General features: G+C 34.1%; 1 protein-coding gene across 3 annotated transcripts in view; it reads left to right on the top strand.

Annotated features, from left to right (window-relative positions):
* Window positions 1–877: 877 nt before the first annotated feature.
* CDH19 (cadherin 19) overlaps window positions 878–20,161 on the top strand; it is a 64,239-nt gene continuing 44,955 nt past the window's right edge. For 2 of the 3 annotated variants that reach the window (XM_059706327.1, XM_059706329.1), the window contains exon 1: window positions 2,855–3,185. The gene's annotated coding sequence lies outside the window, so the exon portion shown is untranslated. Of the gene's footprint in view, window positions 952–2,854; window positions 3,186–20,161 lie in introns of those variants that run through there. The other variant, XM_059706328.1, reaches the window with a different exon arrangement.

The following is a 20,161-nucleotide window of genomic DNA, read 5'->3' as shown; positions in this document are numbered from 1 at the left end:
CATATCTTATTTTGAAGTAAAAAAAAAATGGGAACAAATACAATATTTGTATTTGCATGTGGCCCGCGGGCCGTAGTTTGAGGACCCCTGTATGGTGTGGAGACCTCCAAAAACCCTTAGTGCAATGGCTTTGACTCTCCTCTGAGTAATGGTGTACTCGTTCTGAGACTCTCCTTTTATGTACAGTCATGTTCCATTCACTCCTCAAAATTTCTTTCTCCTCCCATAGCTGGAAAAGACTTCAGCTGGTATGATTCCTATTCCCATCAGTCCTGTCACCTACATTCTTGGTTGTGACATAGTTGTAAAGACTTGCTGGGTTCCAGTCTGTCTGCTATGAATCACCTTTTGTCCTCCAGGGCAGACAACATCCTTGCTGAGTAATATAAATTTTAAAGTACTTTGAGGCTATCTGAAAATCAAATCTAGTTGGTTTCTTTACACAGGTGTTTTATAAAAAACATCTTCCATTTAAAGAAATAAAAAATTGCTATTAATGGTGTCCTAAATAAAACATATAGTTCCAGACTGTCCATTGAAACATAATCCTGTCTCACTGTAGTTTCTACAATTCTGGTGGATTTTGTAAGGTATTGAAACAAACAGTGTAGCAATCTGGCCCACACTTGCTCCCTTATGCCATAAAATAAGCTCTCGGGACATGATGTTAAATGTGACCTCTCAGGTTCAAAAGTGTCATTGCAATCCAACGTGGGGCTGGAAATTGTATCTAAGCAAGAAGCCACATCCTGTAAAATGTGAGATTCTCACATATCTTGCATATTCTGGAACATGGATAAAGCCCTGAGGAAATTATGCTAAGTAAATGAACAAGTCTCAGAAGGACAAATATTGAATGATTCCACTTACATGAGACATTTGAGTTAGTCACATTCACAGAAGCAGAGAGGAGAAGCTGGTGGACAGAGCCTGACAGCGAGGGAATGGGAGGTTGGTTGATGGGTATAGTGTTTGGCAAGATGAGTAAGTTCTAGAGATGTGCTGTACAATGTTGTGCCTATAGTTTACAATACTGTGTTGTACACTTTAAAATTTGTTAAGGGGCTAGATTTTATGTTGTGTTCCCACCATGATTTTTTTTTTAAAAAAAAGCTAACTTCTGTTTGGTTTGCCACATGTCACAGAGGTATGGAACATTTATTTAACATACAGTAACTAATAAAATAGGTGTTTTTTGTGAATTCAAAAAAATGAAACAAGCATAAATCAGACCGCATTGTATTTCATTCTCACAGCATTAGTTGTAACCCTTGTGCTACTATCTTTCCCTTCTTATGATAAAAGAGCAATGCACATGCTTATAGTCCCAATATTGTAGGACTCCAGTTGATGCTGTCTCCTTACAGCGGTTCTCAACCTGTGGGTCGCGACCCCTTTGGCGGTCGAACGACCCTTTCACAGGGGTCGCCTAAGACCATCCTGCATGTCAGATATTTACATTGTGATTCATAACAGTAGCAACATTACAGTTATGAAGTAGCAACGAAAATAATTTTATGGTTGGGTCACAACATGAGGAACTGTATTTAAAGGGCCAGGAGGTAGAGAACCACTACTTATAATAACTATACATACAAACCTTAAAATGTTAAGTTATATAGACATTTATAGTTTTAGACACTGTTCATATTGATGGGGAAAAGGAGGCATTTTTGGCGGCTAGCAAATCTGAATCTGTGCCAGTAACCTAATGCACATTCTTGTTAGCCTATAGTCTAGTCACTGTCCCGTCTTTAATTATCTGGTCCTGCAAGACCTGTTTAGCTAAAAACTACTCCCATTTCAGAGAGGCCATAAACCATGAACAATGCACAACCCCCAGACAGAGTTATCAGCACTAGCGCCAAGCCAGGCCATTAGATGTGGTCTTACAGCCCCCAGCCCAGCACACCGGGCTTTTTGCAAAGCCCGGGAAAGGTCCCGAAGTTCCATCCCATATTTGGGGGACAAAGAAGCCGAAGAGAATACAGGGAAACCTTCCTCCATATTGGCTTGCTCAGGATTTGGAGAGAAACAGTGTCCCCTGAGTCACTGTACCGGTACATGTGAAATGTCTGGAAATAAATGTGTTTTTCCTGTGCCTCCAGTACTCCTGTGTATTTTCCGGTCGCCTGGTAAATTCTGTAATGATATTTTTAACCTCTCTCTGAATTGGTTTGAAAACTATTGTTGTTTTTAGGAATTAATCTAAGTTTATTGTGCACACATCAAAAAGACAGTTTGTAAACTGGGAGCACTCAGACTGAAACATGCATGTGGCTCAGGGATGTATTGTTATCAAGCCGCTGATAGAGTGAGGGGGCAGGGACTCTTTGTTCTTCAATGAATGGTTACAATGTAGGAATTTTCAGTGGTTACCTCCTATTGACCTTAGGAAACAGTTCAAGTTCTGGTACAAATTACTTGTAACTAAACACAGCTTGAGAAAACAGCATAACACTTAATATTATGTATTTTACAATAAATAATATTTATGACAAAATCTAATTATACATTTCATGAAATCAGTATATTTGGGTAGTAAATAAGCCCAGCAAAGGAGGAGGATTACAGTTTAGACACTGCCTTCTCTCTCTGTGTGTGTTACTGATTTCTGAGCAGAAAGACTGAATTAAGAAGCAGCCAGAAGACACAGACACAATGGAAAAGCTCTTCTCTTTTTAGTAACTTTCCTGCTAACTTTAAATTGGTCATTTATTTCATCAGCTAACCCCCAAGCAGAGGCATGACCTTTCCGCTTGCAGAATTCTTACATAAGTTGCATCTCCCCTTTATCACCTCAAACCAATAAGTACTTTATTTTTTTTTTCTTTTTGTTTGTTGTTAGAAAAAAGGAAAAAACATATATAATCAGCTAATACTATTTGCTGGAGCTGCCTGCATTTGAATTCCAGACTATGAGTGGACAGCAGAGAGTCCTTATGATATTTCACACAAAGGGCTCAGTGTCTGTGGTTTTACACACTAAAACCAAAATAGCGTTCAGTATTAAGCAGTGACATGAGAGTACATAAAGCCCAAGCTCAGAGCAATGTGGCTCATGCAGTTTTGATGAGAAGCCAGAGCAGCAACGTAAGAACGATCTCTTCTAATATTTCTCATGTGGTAGACATGAATTTTGAATGTTAATTTCCACAGAATTCCTTGAACTTGAAGAGACAGAGGTAAGAATGTGTTAATCAGGCATAGATTGAACTATATAAAATTTTTTTAATGACTATAGGTACAAAAAGTACTTTGAAAAGCTCTTTGTTAGTTTGCACTTCACAAAGGAAAGAAAAAATTCTAAAATTTTAAACCTGTGACATGTATATTGAACTTTCTCTAACACAACTATGTGTGAGAGCATTTTGCCATCTTTACCATTTAGATTGAGGAAAATGAAAAGTTGCTCACATCTAGAACATTCGAAACATTGTTTCTTGGGAGGTATGTTTCACTCACTACTGCATCTTTTTCTTTCTCTAGAATTTGGTTTTTAATTTATCATGCATTACTCTATACTATCAAATGTTGTGAACAATAAAGTTGTCAACCTTAAAGATATGAAGGAAATATTTATTTACAGGGTGAATATTTTAATATGATAAAATTATTTATTTTTAGTAAATGATATTCAGTATGGTGCTTTCTTCATATCAAAATAAATCTAAATGTTTCTTTGAAGGACAATCTATTATCAAATCTGACATACAGATATTTACTTTTCTTCCTCTTTTTCTATCAAACTTTGCATTGACATTAGACAATTCTGAAAAACAAAAGCTTAAGTAACTAAGAATATTATAATACTAATTCTAATAAAAGTAAACTACTGAGTATATAATGAATATAAATATGTACATATTAAAACATGCATACATATTAATTTTCAATATATTATATTCATTATATATAATAAAAATCTAATCTATCAAATACAAATTAAATGAAAGTATAAATTAACAAAATGCAAAATGTTAATATTGACATGTAATATTGTTTCAATTTTAATTTGTTAAAAATAATTTCAATTAGGCTACTAATTTTGATAAAATATTCAATGAAGTTTTGTCAAAGGGATTTAATAAATCTGTAGCTAATATATATTTTAAAAATCAACAACAAACACGGGAAGAGGTAAATAATAAAAAATATCTAAATAAAATGGTAAATGTTTTCTTTATATTATATAAATTTAACTTGAACTCTATGAATTAACTTACTATATTTGTATAGCAGACATTATATAAAATGTTTGCAAATTTAGTAATATGGATATTTTGTGTGTATTTACAATATCAAATAACATTATAAGATATGTTCAAATAATACTCTATTAAAATTCTAAATACTTTGGATGTTTAAGTATATCAATTATATAAATATGCATGCTCATAATTTTTTATTTGAAAAAGCTAGAGGGAGCGAAGAATTACAAACTTCCAGTTATAAAATAAATTACTGGGAGGTATTATAAAATATAGGGAATATAGTCAGTAAAATCATAGTAACTTACTAATGTAATATTGTATGTCAACCATAATTTAAAAATACATTGTAAAAATATTTAAATTTTAATATAATCTGAATATTTCTCCTTACCAAATATTTTAACCAATAAAATTATTTCCTAAAAGGAATAAACATAACAAAATTAAAACTCTGGAATCATTAAATTTTTAAAAACTACTAGCTTATAAAACCTAGAAATCATCTTATTTATTATATGTATTTTCTACTTTCCCAAGTCTTAACAATGACTGAAATGTATCAGATTATGTAAATTATATTGGCATTTTACAGCCTCAGTTTTAATAAGTCCTTTACTTGTGTCTCAATGAAATATTTATTCTCTCTCTCTCTCTCTCTCTCTCTCTCTCTCTCTCTCTTCCTATTTCCCTTCCTCCTTCACACACACACAATTTGTAGAAGTCTTAAAGCACATAGTATCAACGTATATTTTTGTTGCTTTGTTTTTCCCTTTGGAATGTTTCCAGAATACTTATCTCCAGGAGACTTTTTATAAATTCAATTAAATCATCATAAATTGAGGATGCTTTAAAAGTATATGTACAAATGCCTCCTATGCATTCTTAAGAATTGTTATTATTCTTTTAGGAATTTTTTATAACATAAATTGGTACTGAATTGTTTGCCACCCGTTCTCTTAATATGTACCCTTTAAATATTATGTTATATTTCAGATATTGCACAGTAGTATTTAACATATTATTGACAGTAATGTGATGTAAATTAGTGTTTTGTGTTTAATAGAGCATAGTGTCCTTTTCACATACCTTTGTTGACTGGGTTTTATTGCCATTGACCTCATGTTTGAGAACTCTGCTGATGAGTATGAGGAAATGGAATTTTTCTATTTTGTTGTCATGATGAATTCCTTTACTTCCCATGATCTTCAAATACCTGTATCTTTGCTTTAGCATATCAGATTGGGGATGGAACATAAACAAATATGGAATTTAATAAACTTGTATGAATCCTTCTCTCTGGCAAAGCTGCTTACAGCTCACATATTTGAGAAATGAGTTACTTTTATCAAAGTGACCAGAAATATGTTTGACACTTAAAAAATATCCACACTATTAGAGAGTTTGTTAGCAACTCACATCACCCCTCATTTGAGAGAATCCAGCACATGTTCTAAAACCTGCCTTTCCACAACTTAACTAGTTAATTTCCTTTTGAAATGATACATGCCCTCAAAGATTCTGATATATTCAGTAGGAGAATTCTCATCTGACTTTCAAAACAGCTCTAGCTTTAGTAAAGCAGAAATGTTGACTTCAGAAATTTGTTGCATTAACTACTTGATAGAAGACATTCACAATCATCAAAGAATGTCTTAATATTAAAGCAAAACACAATTTTCAGAGACCCTACTTTGGCATGCCAAGTTAAACACACACACACACACACACACACACACACACACACACACACACACACAAACAACCAACCAAACAAACAAAAACACTAAGCAAACAAACAAACACAAAACAACAGAGAGGCAGGAACCAGATGAGCGGTTACCTGAGGGGTTAAGGGGTTGAGGGAGGACAAAATGGGTAAAGAGGGTCAATTGTGTGGTGATGGATGGAAACTAGACTCTTTGTAGTATATAAGATGGTGAATTGTAATGTTCTACACCTGAAAATTATATCAAGTTTTGAGCCAATGTTGCCTTAATAAAATAAAAATGTTATATGTTATTATAGAACAGTGACTTATCAACATGTAAGATTAGTATATACACATTTTCTGTGCCTTCATTCTAAGAACTTACATGATAAAAGATCATTGAAAATTTGCAAAATAGTACATTAAAGTAGAAATAATTTGGGCACATCACTTATGGTTTAAAATAACCTAAGTAATTTTTTCTAGGCACAAAACTTAGAAATGTCATTCCTATGAAAATGAGCAAGTTACACATCAATAATAGGACAAAAAAATGCCACTATTTTCCTGCTTTAAAGTTGAATTATAGAAAAATTGTTTCCAAAAATTTGCCATCTATTTTATTCTTTAAAATCTCTAGTGGAATATTAATTGAGCATAGTGGTTTGGGTTGATTTCTGGGTTCTCTAATCTATTCCATTAATTAATATGTCTGTTCTTGTGCCAGTACCAGGCTATTTTGAGGACAGTGGCTTTGTAATACAGCTTGATATCTGGTATTTAGATCCCACCTACTTTGTTCTTCTTTCTCAGGATTGCTGCAGCTATTCGAGGTCTTTTTTTCTATTCCAGATGAATTTTTGGAGAGTTCGTTCTAGGTCTGTGAAATATGCTGTTGATATTTTAATGGGGAGTACATTGAATCTATAGATTGCTTTGGGTAGTATGGACATTTTAATGATGTTGAGTCTACCAATCCATGAACACGATATGTTCCTCCATCTGTTTATGTCTTCTTCTATCTCTTTTTTCAGTGTCCTATAGTTTTCTGAGTACAGGCCTTTTACCTGCTTAGTTAAGTTTATTCCTAGGTATCTTAATTTTTTTGGTGCAATGGTAAATGGGATTTTTTTTAGTCTCTCTTTATGTAAGTTAACTATTGGCAAGAACATACAATGGAGTCAAGACAGTCTCTTCAATAAACGGTGTTGGGAAAATTGGATAGACACATGCAAAAAATGAAACTAGACCACCAACTTACACCATACACAAAAATAAACTCAAAATGGATAAAGGACTAAACATAAGATGGGAAACCATATAAATACTAGAGGAATCCACAGGCAGCAAAATCTCAGACATATGCCAAAGCAATATCTTCACCGATACTGCTCCTAGAGCAATGGAAATTAAAGAGAAAATAAACAAATGGGACTACAACAAAATAAAAAGCTTCTGTACAGCAAAAGAAACCATCAACAAAACAACAAGAAAGCCCACTGCATGGGAGGACATGTTTGCCAATGTTATCACCAATAAGGGCTTAATCTCCAACATTTACAGGGAACTCATACAACTTAACAAAAGGAAGATAAACAACCCAATCAAAAAATGGGCAATGGACCTAAATAGATACTTTTCAAAAGAGGATATTCAGAAAGCCAAGTGACATATGAAAACACCAGAGACCCCGTGCATGAAGTTCGTGCTCAGGATGTGTGTGTGTGTCCTTCAGCCCAGCCCGCAACCTCTCCAATCTGGGGCCCCTCAAGGAATGTCCGACTGCCCAGTGGGATCGGGCCTGAACGGGCAGTCGGACATCCCTCTCACAATCCAGGACTGCTGGTTCCCAGCTGATCACCTGCCTGCCTACCTGACTGTCCCTACCTGCTTCTGCCTGCCAGCCTGATCACCCCCTAACCACTACCCAGCCAGCCTAATCAACGTCTAACTGCTCCCCTGTCGGCCTAATTGCCTCTAACTGCCCTCCCCTGCAGGCCTGGTCCCCGCCAACTGCCCTCCCTGCTGGACATCATGTGGCGGCCATCTTGTGTCCACACGGGGGCGGCCATCTTTGACCTCATGGAGGCAGCCATCTTGTGTGTTGGAGTGATGTTCAATTTGCATACTACCTCTTTATTATATAGGATGCTCAAAGTCACTAATTATCTGAGAGATGCAAATCAAAACGACAATGTGGTACTATCTCACACCTGTCAGAATGGCTATCATCAACAAATGGCAAGTGCTGGAGAGGATGTGGAGGAAAAGGAACCCTCGTGCACTGCAGGTGGGAATGCAGATTGGTGCAGCCAATGTGGAAAACAGTATGGAGTTTCCTCAAAAAACTAAAAATGGAACTCCCATTTGACCCTGTGATCCCACTTCTAGAAATATATCCCAAGAATCTAGAAACACCAATCAGAAAGGATATATGCACTCCTATGTTCATAGCAGCACAATTTACCATAGCTGAGATTTGGAAACAGCCTAAGTGCCTATCAGTAGATGAGTGGATTAAAAGTTGTGGTACATCTACACGATGGAATACTACGCTGCAGTAAAAAGAAGAATTCTTACCATTTGCAACAGCATGGATGGAACTGGAGAGCATTATGCTAATCGAAATAAGCCAGTCAGAGGAAGATATCACATGATCTCACTCATTTGTGGAATATAATGAACAACGTAAACTGATGGACAAAAATAGAAGCAGAGACATAGAAGCATCGAACAGACTGTCCAACCTATGAAGGAAAGTGGGGTTGACGGGATAAGAGATCAACCAAAGGACATGTATGTATGCATATAAGCATAGCCAATGGACACAGACAACAGGAGGGTGAGGGCATGAGTTGTGGGGGGGGCAGCTATGAGGCGATAAGGGCACATATGTAATACAATAATCAATAATTTTTTTAAAAATCTCTAGTGGAGATTCTATGACATCCTTTGATAAAGAGATAATACTACCCAATTCAGAGAAAAACATGAACTATAAGTAGAACACTAAAAATAATAAAGAGAAAAGAACATTGATGCATCTTTTGCTTGTGTTTTAAGGGTAATGCTGTTTGTCATTAAGCAAATAATTCTTGAAATTGCTCATGAACTAGTAGAGCAAAGTATAACCCTTTTCATGTAGGGTTAGATGAAAAATAATGCTCCATAATATCCCTTTTTAGTTGGATATTAACCCTCCTTTTAAATAACACTTTCCTGTTAAGAGCTCTCTAAGACATTGTTTTCTCTTTGCCTATTTATTTTTTTCTCTTTTTTCCTTTTTTTGTTTTTTTGTTTTTCTTTATTGATTAAAGTATTACATATGTGTCCATATCCCCCCATTGCCCCACCACTCCCCCACTCATACTCTCACCCCCCTGGTATCTGTGTCCATTGGCTATGCTTATATGCATGCATACAAGTCCTTTGGTTGATCTCTTCCCCTTACCTCCACCCTCCCCTACCTTCCCTCTGAGGTTTGACGGTCTGATCAATGCTTCTCTGTCCCTGGATCTGTTTTTTTTCATCAGTTTATTTGTTCATTATATTCCACAAATGAGTGAGATCATGTGATATTTATCTTTCTCTGACTGGCTTATTTCGCTTAGCATAATGCTCTCCAGTTCCATCCATGCTGTTGCAAATGAAAGAATTCCTTCTTTTTTACTGCAGTGTAGTATTTCATTGCGTAGGTGTACCAAAGATTTTTAATCCACTCATCTACTGATGGGCACTTAGGCTGTTCTAAATCTTAGCTATGGTAAATTGTGCTGCTATGAACATAGGGTGCATATATCCTTTCTGATTGGTGTTTCTAGATTCTTGGGATATATTTCTAGAAGTGGGATCACTGGGTCAAATGGGAGTTCCATTTTTAATTTTTTTAGGAAACTCCATATTGTTCTCCACAGTGGCTATACCAGTCTGCATTCCCAAAGCCACTGTTCTTAAACTGCCTGGCACTGGCACAAGAACAGACATATAGACCAATGGAATAGAATAGAGAACCCAGTAATTGACCCAAACCACTATGCTCAATTCATATTTGACAAAAGAGGCAAGAACATACAATGGAGTCAAGACAGTCTCTTCAATAAATGGTGTTGAAAAAATTGGACAGACTCATGCAAAAAAATGAAACTAGACCACCAAATTACACCATACACAAAAATCAACTTAAAATGGATAAAGGACTTAAACATAAGATGGGAAACCATAAAAATACCAGAGGAATCCACAGGCAGCAAAATCTCAGGCATATGCCAAAGCAATATTTTCACCAATACAGCTCCTAGGGCAATGGAAATTAAAGAGAAAATAAACAAATGGGACTACATCAAAATAAAAAGCTTCTGCACAGCAAAAGAAACCATCAACAAAACAACAAGAAAGCCCACTGCATGGGAGAACATGTTTGCCAATGTTATCACCAATAAGGGTTTAATCTCCAACATTTACAGGGAACTCATACAACTTAAAAACGAAGATAAACAACCCAATCAAAAAAATGGGCAATGGACCTAAATAGATACTTTTCAAAGGAGGACATAAGGAAGGCCTAGACAAGAGACATATGAAAACATGCTCCAAGTCACTAATCATTCGAGATATGCAAATCAAAACAATAAGGAGATACCATCTCACACCTGTCAGAATGACTATAATCAACAAACCAACAAATGACAAGTGCTGGCAAGAATGTGGAGAAAAAGGAAGCCTCCTACACTGATTAGTGAGTGACTTTGAGCATGTGGAGAGAAATGCTGCACCTTTGTGTAAGACACGTAAGGGAAATGAATGCAGCATGATTATAGTAATCAGGCATTAGCGAACATTGTAGTTCGTTATTAATAATTATGTATAACAGACTATTGTAAAAATTAAGTTATGAAATTTTTATTAAAATGTTTCTTATATACTGATGTATTGGCTGGGCTGCAAAAATATTCATTATGGGCTGCCAGTTTGACATGCTTGGATTAGAAGGTTCAAATTATTTAATTGAAAACTAACATTGTATTGCAACTAATGATTAAAATAAAAATAGAAATTAGATAAAATGGTAGACATTTGGATGGGAAATGAGACAATAGATAATACAGATTTCTCCAAGATATCTCAGCTTTAAACACTTAACATTTTATTCGAAACACCTAACATTCATTAAAATATCCTTGCTTTGGTGTTTATGTAGATAAGATTTTTAAGTAGATTCACACCATACAGAGTACCTTCTTCAAAATGAGTATTGAGGCAGTGTCTATAACATTAAAAAAATAGACTTTGAAATTTAGTCTATAACTGGCCACCAACATTCCATGCTACTTTTCTGTAAGGTATTATAAAGGTGTATATGGGATAAATGGAGACTGCTAATAGATATTTCAAGGACTCAGTTTTTTCCCTTCCATAAGTAATCCCTCAAATTAAAAGAGAGAAAGAAAAAATCTCTAACTACTTTTACTATAATATTGCCACATACAGTTTAATATGTGTTTTGCACTGTTTGCTGGCTTCAACTCCATTGTATGTTAGACATAGTTCTTTAAATTGACGAAGATAAAACTTCCTTTTTTAAAATTTATTTTGTTTTGTTAATCCTCACCTGTGGATATTTTGATATTTTTTTTTCCCATTGATTTTTAGAGAGAGTGGAAGGGAGAGGGAGAGACAGAGAAAGAGAAACATTGATGTGAGAAAGACAAAGCAATGGGTTGCCTCCTGCACACACCCTGGGGATTGACTTTGTAACTGACCAGAATTGAACCCAGGACTCTTCAGTCTGAGGGCCGACACTCTATCCATTGAGCAAAACTGGCCAAGGCAGTTTCTCTTATTTTTAAGGATAGTTTTATAAACTATTATTTTAAGAGATTTCTTTTCTTTCTTTCTTTCTTTTTTTTTTGGTCAGGCCTACTCAGTGGTTTTCTAAAGATGGAGACATTATATTAATTGCCATGCTTTTCTCTATGAGAAGCTAGTATAGCTGAGCTTAGTTCAGCTTTCGACAAGCCTTCCATAATACATTGTATTTTGGTAAAGTTTTCACAGATGGAATAATTATCTTTATGTAATCAAGAAGGGGTCATAGAAAAGACAATTTCTAAATAGATCCAGTTACAAATGGTATAAGTGCCTAGATTATAATATTTTCATCCGTTAAGTCATAATTAGTCTTCTTTGAAAACATAATTGTTCTGCGTCTCATCAGGATCATTTTCAGCCTATATACGCCCACACAATATCATATACTGTTTCAAGCATGACAATTTTTATTTGTCATAGTCATTTAGCCATGCTTGGGAAAAAATATAATGGCATTTAAATCATTTGAAAATACATGTAGAGCACATACATCAGGGACAATGTATCCTACACTATTTTTACAAAGTCATCTATAAAGTTTGAAATCTGTGTGTATTGTTTGTGGAAATAGCAGCAGCTGGATATTTCAAAGTTTTGAAGTAGAGAAATGATCAGATCCTTACCACTCACCTATAAGTAGGTATTTGTATAGTTAGTTTAAAATACATAACAGTATGTGTCAGACAGTGGATGCCTAAACTCATTTAATCAAGATAACAACCCTATGGGGTTATTATTATCCCCCCTTTTCACATGAGACAACTAAGGCTCCCAAAGGTTGGGCCATTGTCCTGAAGTCATTCAGCTAGTGGGTGGCAGACTGTCTTAGCCATTCAGGCATCCTTGCTGCACAGGTGGACTCTTCAGTTCACCAACTGTCTTCAGAACATTTCATCTCGGCATATTTGGGAGAATAGTTTATTATAACATGATGTATATATGTATTAACTGAATAGTTATTGAAACATAGAAATTCTCATGAGGAAATTTAAAGCAACTTATAATTCCTCAATTCAGAGGTAATTACTGTCTGCACCTGGAGGCATAATCTTCTACTCTCTCTCTGCATTTGCCTACCTTTTTCCCTTAACTGAATAAAATCATTTTAAATGTATTTAATTATTTATTTTTTTCCATCTAACAAAGTCTTACACCCATATTCCCATATCATAAAATGACCTAAAACACCACATTCAATGGCTAAATGACACTTTATGAATTTTGAAATTTGTTTTTATTCACTTTTTTCAACAAGTAAATAAAAACAATTGTGAGACTAATTTTATGTATTCTCTCCAAATGAATAGATTTGGAGTTTTCAGGGAATTCCCAGTGGTTTTAAATTATATAATGACAATCAAAATAGAGACAAATGTACATGGGTTTACCTCTTTAATAATGAAAGTCACATTAATGTTTTAGATATTAGAAATAAAGAATTGCTTTATTTGTACATGTTACTTATTTTTAAAAGAAAATTAAGGGGAGATATTTCTGAAAAGAAAATATTTTCCAGGTTTGACAGCAGTCACACAGGAAAATAAGTGTAAGAAATAGCCTATGGACATGCAATGGCTAAATTAATATCAGATTACACAATGGCAAAGACACAAATTCTATACAGATTACTTGGATTGGCAACATATAATTAGGTATATGGTCCAAAAGGAGTTTTAGACAGATCATCGGGACAGAAGCATACAAAGATTTAGCCTTGAAATAATAAGGAGAAATCATGTTTTGGTATCTTGTGGAGGGTAGGGGTGAGTCTGTGTTGGGGTGGGATACCTGATTTTTTTTTTAATGAGATTTTGCAGTGTGTATATCAGCAACTGGAATTTGTCTCTTCTCATTCTAGAATACTTTTCCCACCCAGGCTCATCTTGTCAATGTTCAGCCCAGGAGAATGGCATTGTTAGTCCATATCTTAGGACACCACACAAATAGTGAATGGAGAAGGCAGTACTGTAAAAGAGGGCTAGAGACATTCTTATACAGGCTTCTGACTTTATGTTCCTTTATCCGTAGCATACAACTTTTATTCGTGACAGTAAATACGCACAGTATGTTTAATGAGAGTTCATAAATGGGACAAAGAACAATCTTTGATATTCTAGCTCTGCGGAGAAAGAGTTGGCATATGGACAATGACAATTTTGAGCCCAGAAATGCTGCTTTCCTCTCACTTATGTATGCAGGCTCTATCACTCGTATATCTTTCCATATTTCCGATTAGCAGTTCTGAGAAAGCCATTTAAAAGTCTTGAGGGAGAGTGTCACTCTATAAGGCTGCCAAGTTTCCTTTGATTTTTAAGAGATCACAAATAGGATTAGGTTTCTATATTTAAACCATCCACATTTCCCCAGCTTCAACTTTTATCTTCCCCCCGGCAGCCACCAAATCCATCATTCTGACTTATTCTTCCATTTTTTATTAATCTCATGAGTCTTTAGAATAAGTGAGGTGGAGGTGTCTTAAAAGATGGTAATAGAAAACATTTTTTATGTCTAGTTTCAAGACTTGTCCAAACAGTATAATGCAATTTATAGATCTGTATTCAATTTTTAAAGGTGACAGATGTTATGCATGATGCCAGATATCTATAAATTTTCTTTCTTCCACTCAGGATAGCATAGTATATATTGTTCACTCTATGCTCTTAAGATTAGGTTTCCAGTACTACCTTTACTGTTAAATAACTGTTTGGTACTGAGCAGATCCCTTAAATTTTCTAGATATAAATTTTTTCTATGTGAATGCAATGTATTATATGAAATATATTTTTCTCTTTTTAAAAATATATTTTTATTGATTTCAGAGAGGAAGGGGGAGGTAGAGGGAGAGATAGAAACATCAATGATGAGAGAAATCATTAATTGGCTGACTCCTGCACACCCCACACCGGGGATTGAGCCCACAACCTGGGCATGTGCCTGGGCCGGGAATCGAACCATGACCTCCTGATTCATAGGTCTATACTTAACTACCGAGCTATGCCAGCCTAGCATTTTCAATTCTGAAATTATATGATTCTACTTGTACATAATATTTGATATTTATGAAGTAGTGTTACTTAAACATAGTAAAATTGTTTCATTATATAATGTTATATTAATATCAATGTCATTTCATTATTATAGATCATATATTTTGAATTATACAATACTCTATTTTACTTAATAAATATAAAGAATTACCCCTAGATTCTGACAATTAGATTAAATTGAAGCACACACTAACAAGAGACCGTATTAGCATGACTTTCTTTTTCCATATTTAAATAACATGCCAGTTTTTATCCAGCTATTCACCTGATTGGAAACTGTAACCAGGATTGCAGATGTAGGGTGAAAATGTCACTGCTTGTTTCTCTAGGGACCATTTCAGAATACTAATTGATAGCACTTTTCCTTATTCGCTGGGACTCAGCCCTGAGTATTTCTCAGTCTGGCATGTTGACAGCTGCCAACAGTCTTCAATCACAAGTGGACCATGATTTGAAATGTTTTCTCTTTCCTTTAAATAGAAGGGTATATTTTCTTACCATTATAGAAAATTTAGAATTGAGAAGAGTATAAACAAAGCCACATTATTTCATAATTCAGACAACATTTCTGCTACTTTTTCATTCTTGTACTTTTATACAAAAAGGTTCAAATGAAAGGGTACCCATATTTATTTTATTATGATTTAGTATTATAAAATTATATTTTGACTTAAATTTAATTGTGAAATATTTCAATCATATAAAAATATGACACATGGTAGAGGAATCACCCAGATTTAATGAATACTATTGTTTGATATATATAATTTAGATTGTTTTAGAGGGAGAAAAATATGATAGTTATTTCTAAAGTCCAGCCTTTAAGCCAATTTCTCTCCCTACTATCATGGTAATTATGATGATAAATTTTGCATGTCATATTTTTGTTTACCTACACTTATTTTACAAAATCTATTTATGACAGTTGTCTTGTAGGGTATTATTTTCTAATTGTGACACACTTCTACAATTGGTATTATGTAGTACCTCAATCTGAACTTTCTTTTTTAATAAGTTTTCCCCAATTAATTGGATCTACATTGCCTCCCAGTGGACAAGTTTGAAAGTTTCTTCATGTATAAAGGAGTAAAAAATATTTGTTAGTTTATAGGTTAAACATATTTTTCCTCCTGTGAGACCATAATCTCAATCAAGATAAAGAGCATAGCTATTAACTCACAATGTTCCATCATGATCCTGGTCATCCTTTCTGTTCCCTCCTCACCTCCATTCTCTTTGAACTACTACTATCTGTTTTCTGTCACTGTGCTAGGTTAACATTTTCTGGAATGACATATTAATGGAAACATAGAATATGGATTTTTTTGTCAAGCTTTTTTCACTCAGCATAATTATTTTGAGATGTGTGCATCAGTAGTTCATTTTGATGTACATTAGTCACTTGTCACAGCAGTTTACTTGAATGACTGATATTTTTATCCATAGGAAGTTGACTACCAGATATTTTTATTTTCCACATCTTGTTGTTTGTGCCACTATCATGAATTTTACTTCTACATAGGTTATATATTTTGAAACACCTTGTTGTTAATGAATAAATAGTGAAATTATTTTTATAATATTAATAAAACACAAAATAACATTTTATATTTACCTTTATTTTTATATTTCCATATTTTATTACGTTGTGTAAATTCACATGTCCTTAATTCTGAAGAATTTGTACTTAGTATTTTTAGAGTTCAGTGATATTATTGATTAATTTTTCTACTTTGCTTTATATGACCCTTTTTTTTAAAGGTTATCTAATTATGGGTTAAAAGTTTTTCTCTCATAACTTTATGATGCCATTCTATCAGTCTTACATTATTTCTGATGAACATTTATTAGATATTCTTACCGTTTTATTTTTCTGCTCTAATTTTATTATTTGCTCTTTACACTTAGCCATTATCATTTCTTAAGCCAATATCTCTCTTCCTTGTTAGGACTCAAATGACATATTTATAATACCACTTAAGATTGTTCCTCAGTTAAGAATTTTTTTTTAATTTTAAGAATTACTTTTACTATTGTACTTTATCTTTGTACTTTAATTTTAATAATTTCTATTAAACAATCTTCAAAACCAATGTATTATCTTCTGTAATGTTTCATCTTTTAATAAAACCATCCTGTGAATTTTGTTTTTATTCCAAATATTAATTTGTGTAGGAGTTTCTTTTGGTGCTTTTTGAATTTCTATTTCTCAGTGGTGTTTCACCATCTGGTCACTGACGTAGTCAATTTAAGCAATAATCAATAATTGGTAAGACTTTGATACAAATGGCAACTAGGAAATTCATAATAACTGAACCAACCAACAATTGAATCTGGAAACAAGAACAACTTTAACACTGAAAACAAAATGGGGAAAAACTAGGTATTTTATGCCTCCAGACATCATGCAATAGGAAGTACCAAGTATCAGCTCTGAGTATTTTTGACAAATCTTTAAAATTGCATCTAATCAAACCTCTACTGATTTATAGAAAATAAACATATTAAGTCATATTTTAGGAAACTCTATCTTGCTTGTCCAACACATAAGTGAAAAGGAAAATTAAATTTAAACTGATGAAACGTATGGACTAAATGAGACCAAAGAAATACATTAACAAACTGCATTCTGTAGACATCTTTGAATCGTAAGTAAAAAGTATTTTAATTTGAACACTGGTTGAATATTTGATTATATTAAAGACTTATTCTCAATTTTTAGTATTCAATTTTGATTTTTAGAAAGATTAATTGCACCTATATATGTAGCATTTGTGCCCAAGTGTGTAATGAATAGTTAATATACTATAACATTTTAAATTTGTTTTAACATCTGAAAGTGGATATGTACATAGATGGAACAAGATTGTCCAGCCTTGATCATTTTGAATCTAAGTAATGGTCTCTAGGTGTTCATTGTACTATTTTCTCTATTTCTAGATGTATGAAAATATCTTAATATAAAGTTAATAAGAATGTTATTCATCTAACATTATAAGTATACTTAAAGTTACTGTTAGTGATAATTTTCCAAATTTATGCAAAATACATTATCATAAAGAAAACTAAATGTTCCAAATGTTTTAATTATTCACTAGATATTAAATATACATATTTAACAATTTCTAAACAATAGACAGTACTTGAATCTCAAATAGTAAGGGTGGAGTTTATCTTTAATTTTCATCTCAGCTGGATTCTTCATGACTTTTGTTAAGTAAACTTATAACAAATACATTGGCTTAAAGGAACTGCAGAGGGACTACACCATCCCCATTTTTGAAAATGTGATTTTTCATACACACACACATACACACACACACACACACAGGCACACACACACCTGTGTGTATGCGCGCGCGCGCGCGTGTGTGTGTGTGTGTGTGTGTGTGTGTGTGTGTGTGTGTGTGATCAATCTCAGGTAAATGGAAAACTTTAAATAGAAAACTCCAGCCCTAACCGGTTTGGCTCAGTGGATAGAGCATTGGCCTTCAGACTGAAAGGTCCCAAGTTCGATTCTGGCCAAGGGCATGTACCTTGGTTGCGGGCACATCATCAGTAGGGTGTGTGCAAGAGGCAGCTGATCAATGTTTCTCTCTCATCGATGTTTCTAACTCTCTATCCCTCTCTCTTCCTCTCTGTAAAAAAATCAATAAAATATATTTTTTAACAAAAGAAAGAAAACTCCACAGTTTGAGGGTTTTTTTGTTTTAATATTTACAACTAGAAGATAACTTTGTCTTACATATTAAAAACATTCAGTCATTTTTACCCAGTCACTATAATTTTGTATTTATTTTCTAAAACCTGCATTCTTTTTTAAAAGTATATTTTTATTTATTTCAGAGAGGAAGGGAGAGGTAGAGAGAGAGATAGAAACATCAATGATGAGAGAGAATCATTGGTTGGCTGCCTCTTGCACGCCCCCTACTTGGAATCTTGCCCGCAACCCAGGCATGTACCTTAACCAGAATCAAACCAGGGACCCTTCAGTTCTCAGGCCGACACTCTATCCACTGAGCCAAACCAGCTAGGGCAAAAACCTGCATTCTTTATTGTTAAGATAAAAAACATTCCATTTCCTCTATTTCATAGCATAAAATGGGAAATATCTTGCACAAACATTCTATTCTCAGAGTGTTTTATAACATCAGTATAAGGGATTATTAAGCCCCCTGTTTGTTTTTTTAATATATTTTATTGATTTTCCACAGAGAGGAAGGGAGAGGGATAGAGAGTTAGAAACAGCCATGAGAGAGAAACATTGATCAGGCGCCTCCTACACGCCCCCCACTGGGGATGTGCCTGCAACCAAGGTACATGCCCTTGACTGGAATCGAACCTGGGACCCTTGAGTCTGTAGGCCAACACTCTATCCACTGAGCCAAACCAGTTCTGGCTAGCCCTCTGGGTTTTAAGGTGAATTATCAGTTTGCTTATTTAATACTACATAAAACCATAGTTTTTGAAGATTGTATGAGAAAACATATTTTTATTGAAAAAGAGTAGAAATATCATATTTTTTCCTTGCTGTTGCTTTAATGGGATAGTGTTTTTACTAGATAAAATGGAAGAAGTAAGCAGGCTTTTTTTTTTTAAAGTCTAGTTTCATTTTTTTATTTTTGCATGTGGCTTTCCAATTTGCCCAGCACCATTTATTGAAGGCGCTTTATTTATGCTATTGTTTGTTTCTGGCTCCTTTGTTGAAAATTATCTGCCCATATACATGTAGTTTTACATCTGGGCTCTCAATTCTGTTCCATGATCTATGTGTCTGTTTTTCTGTTGGAAGCATACTATTTTGATTACAGTAGCTCTGTAGTATAATTTGAAGTCAGGTAGTGTAATACTCCTGCTTCATTCTTTTTTTTTCCTCAGGATTGCTTTGGCTATTTGGGGTCTTTTGAGGTTCCATACAAATATGATGATTTTTCTGTTCTATTTACTTTAAAAATGACATTGGGATTTTGATGGGTATTGCATTAAATATGAATATTCTTTGAGTTATATGGCCATTTTAACTATGTTGATTCTTCTAATGCAAGAACACGGGACATTTTTCCATTTTGTTGTGTCTTTTTCAATCTCTTTTAATACTGTTTTGCAGTTTTTAGTATATAGGTCTTTCAGATTCTTTAAGTTTATTCATAGGTTTTTTATTCTTTTTTTGTGCAAATTCCAACATGTAAAAAATTAATTCAAAATGGATCAAAGACCCAAATATAAGATCTGAAACAATAAATTACATAGAAAAAAAAACATAGGTACTAAACTTATGGAATTGGTCATAGAGAACACTTTATGAATTTGACCCCAAAGGCAGG

The sequence above is a fragment of the Myotis daubentonii genome, chromosome 8 (assembly GCF_963259705.1).
Source record: "Myotis daubentonii chromosome 8, mMyoDau2.1, whole genome shotgun sequence".
In the NCBI taxonomy this organism is placed as follows: domain Eukaryota; kingdom Metazoa; phylum Chordata; class Mammalia; order Chiroptera; family Vespertilionidae; genus Myotis; species Myotis daubentonii.
Note: the sequence above shows the minus strand (reverse complement) of the source record. Positions and strands in the feature narration are given on the sequence as shown.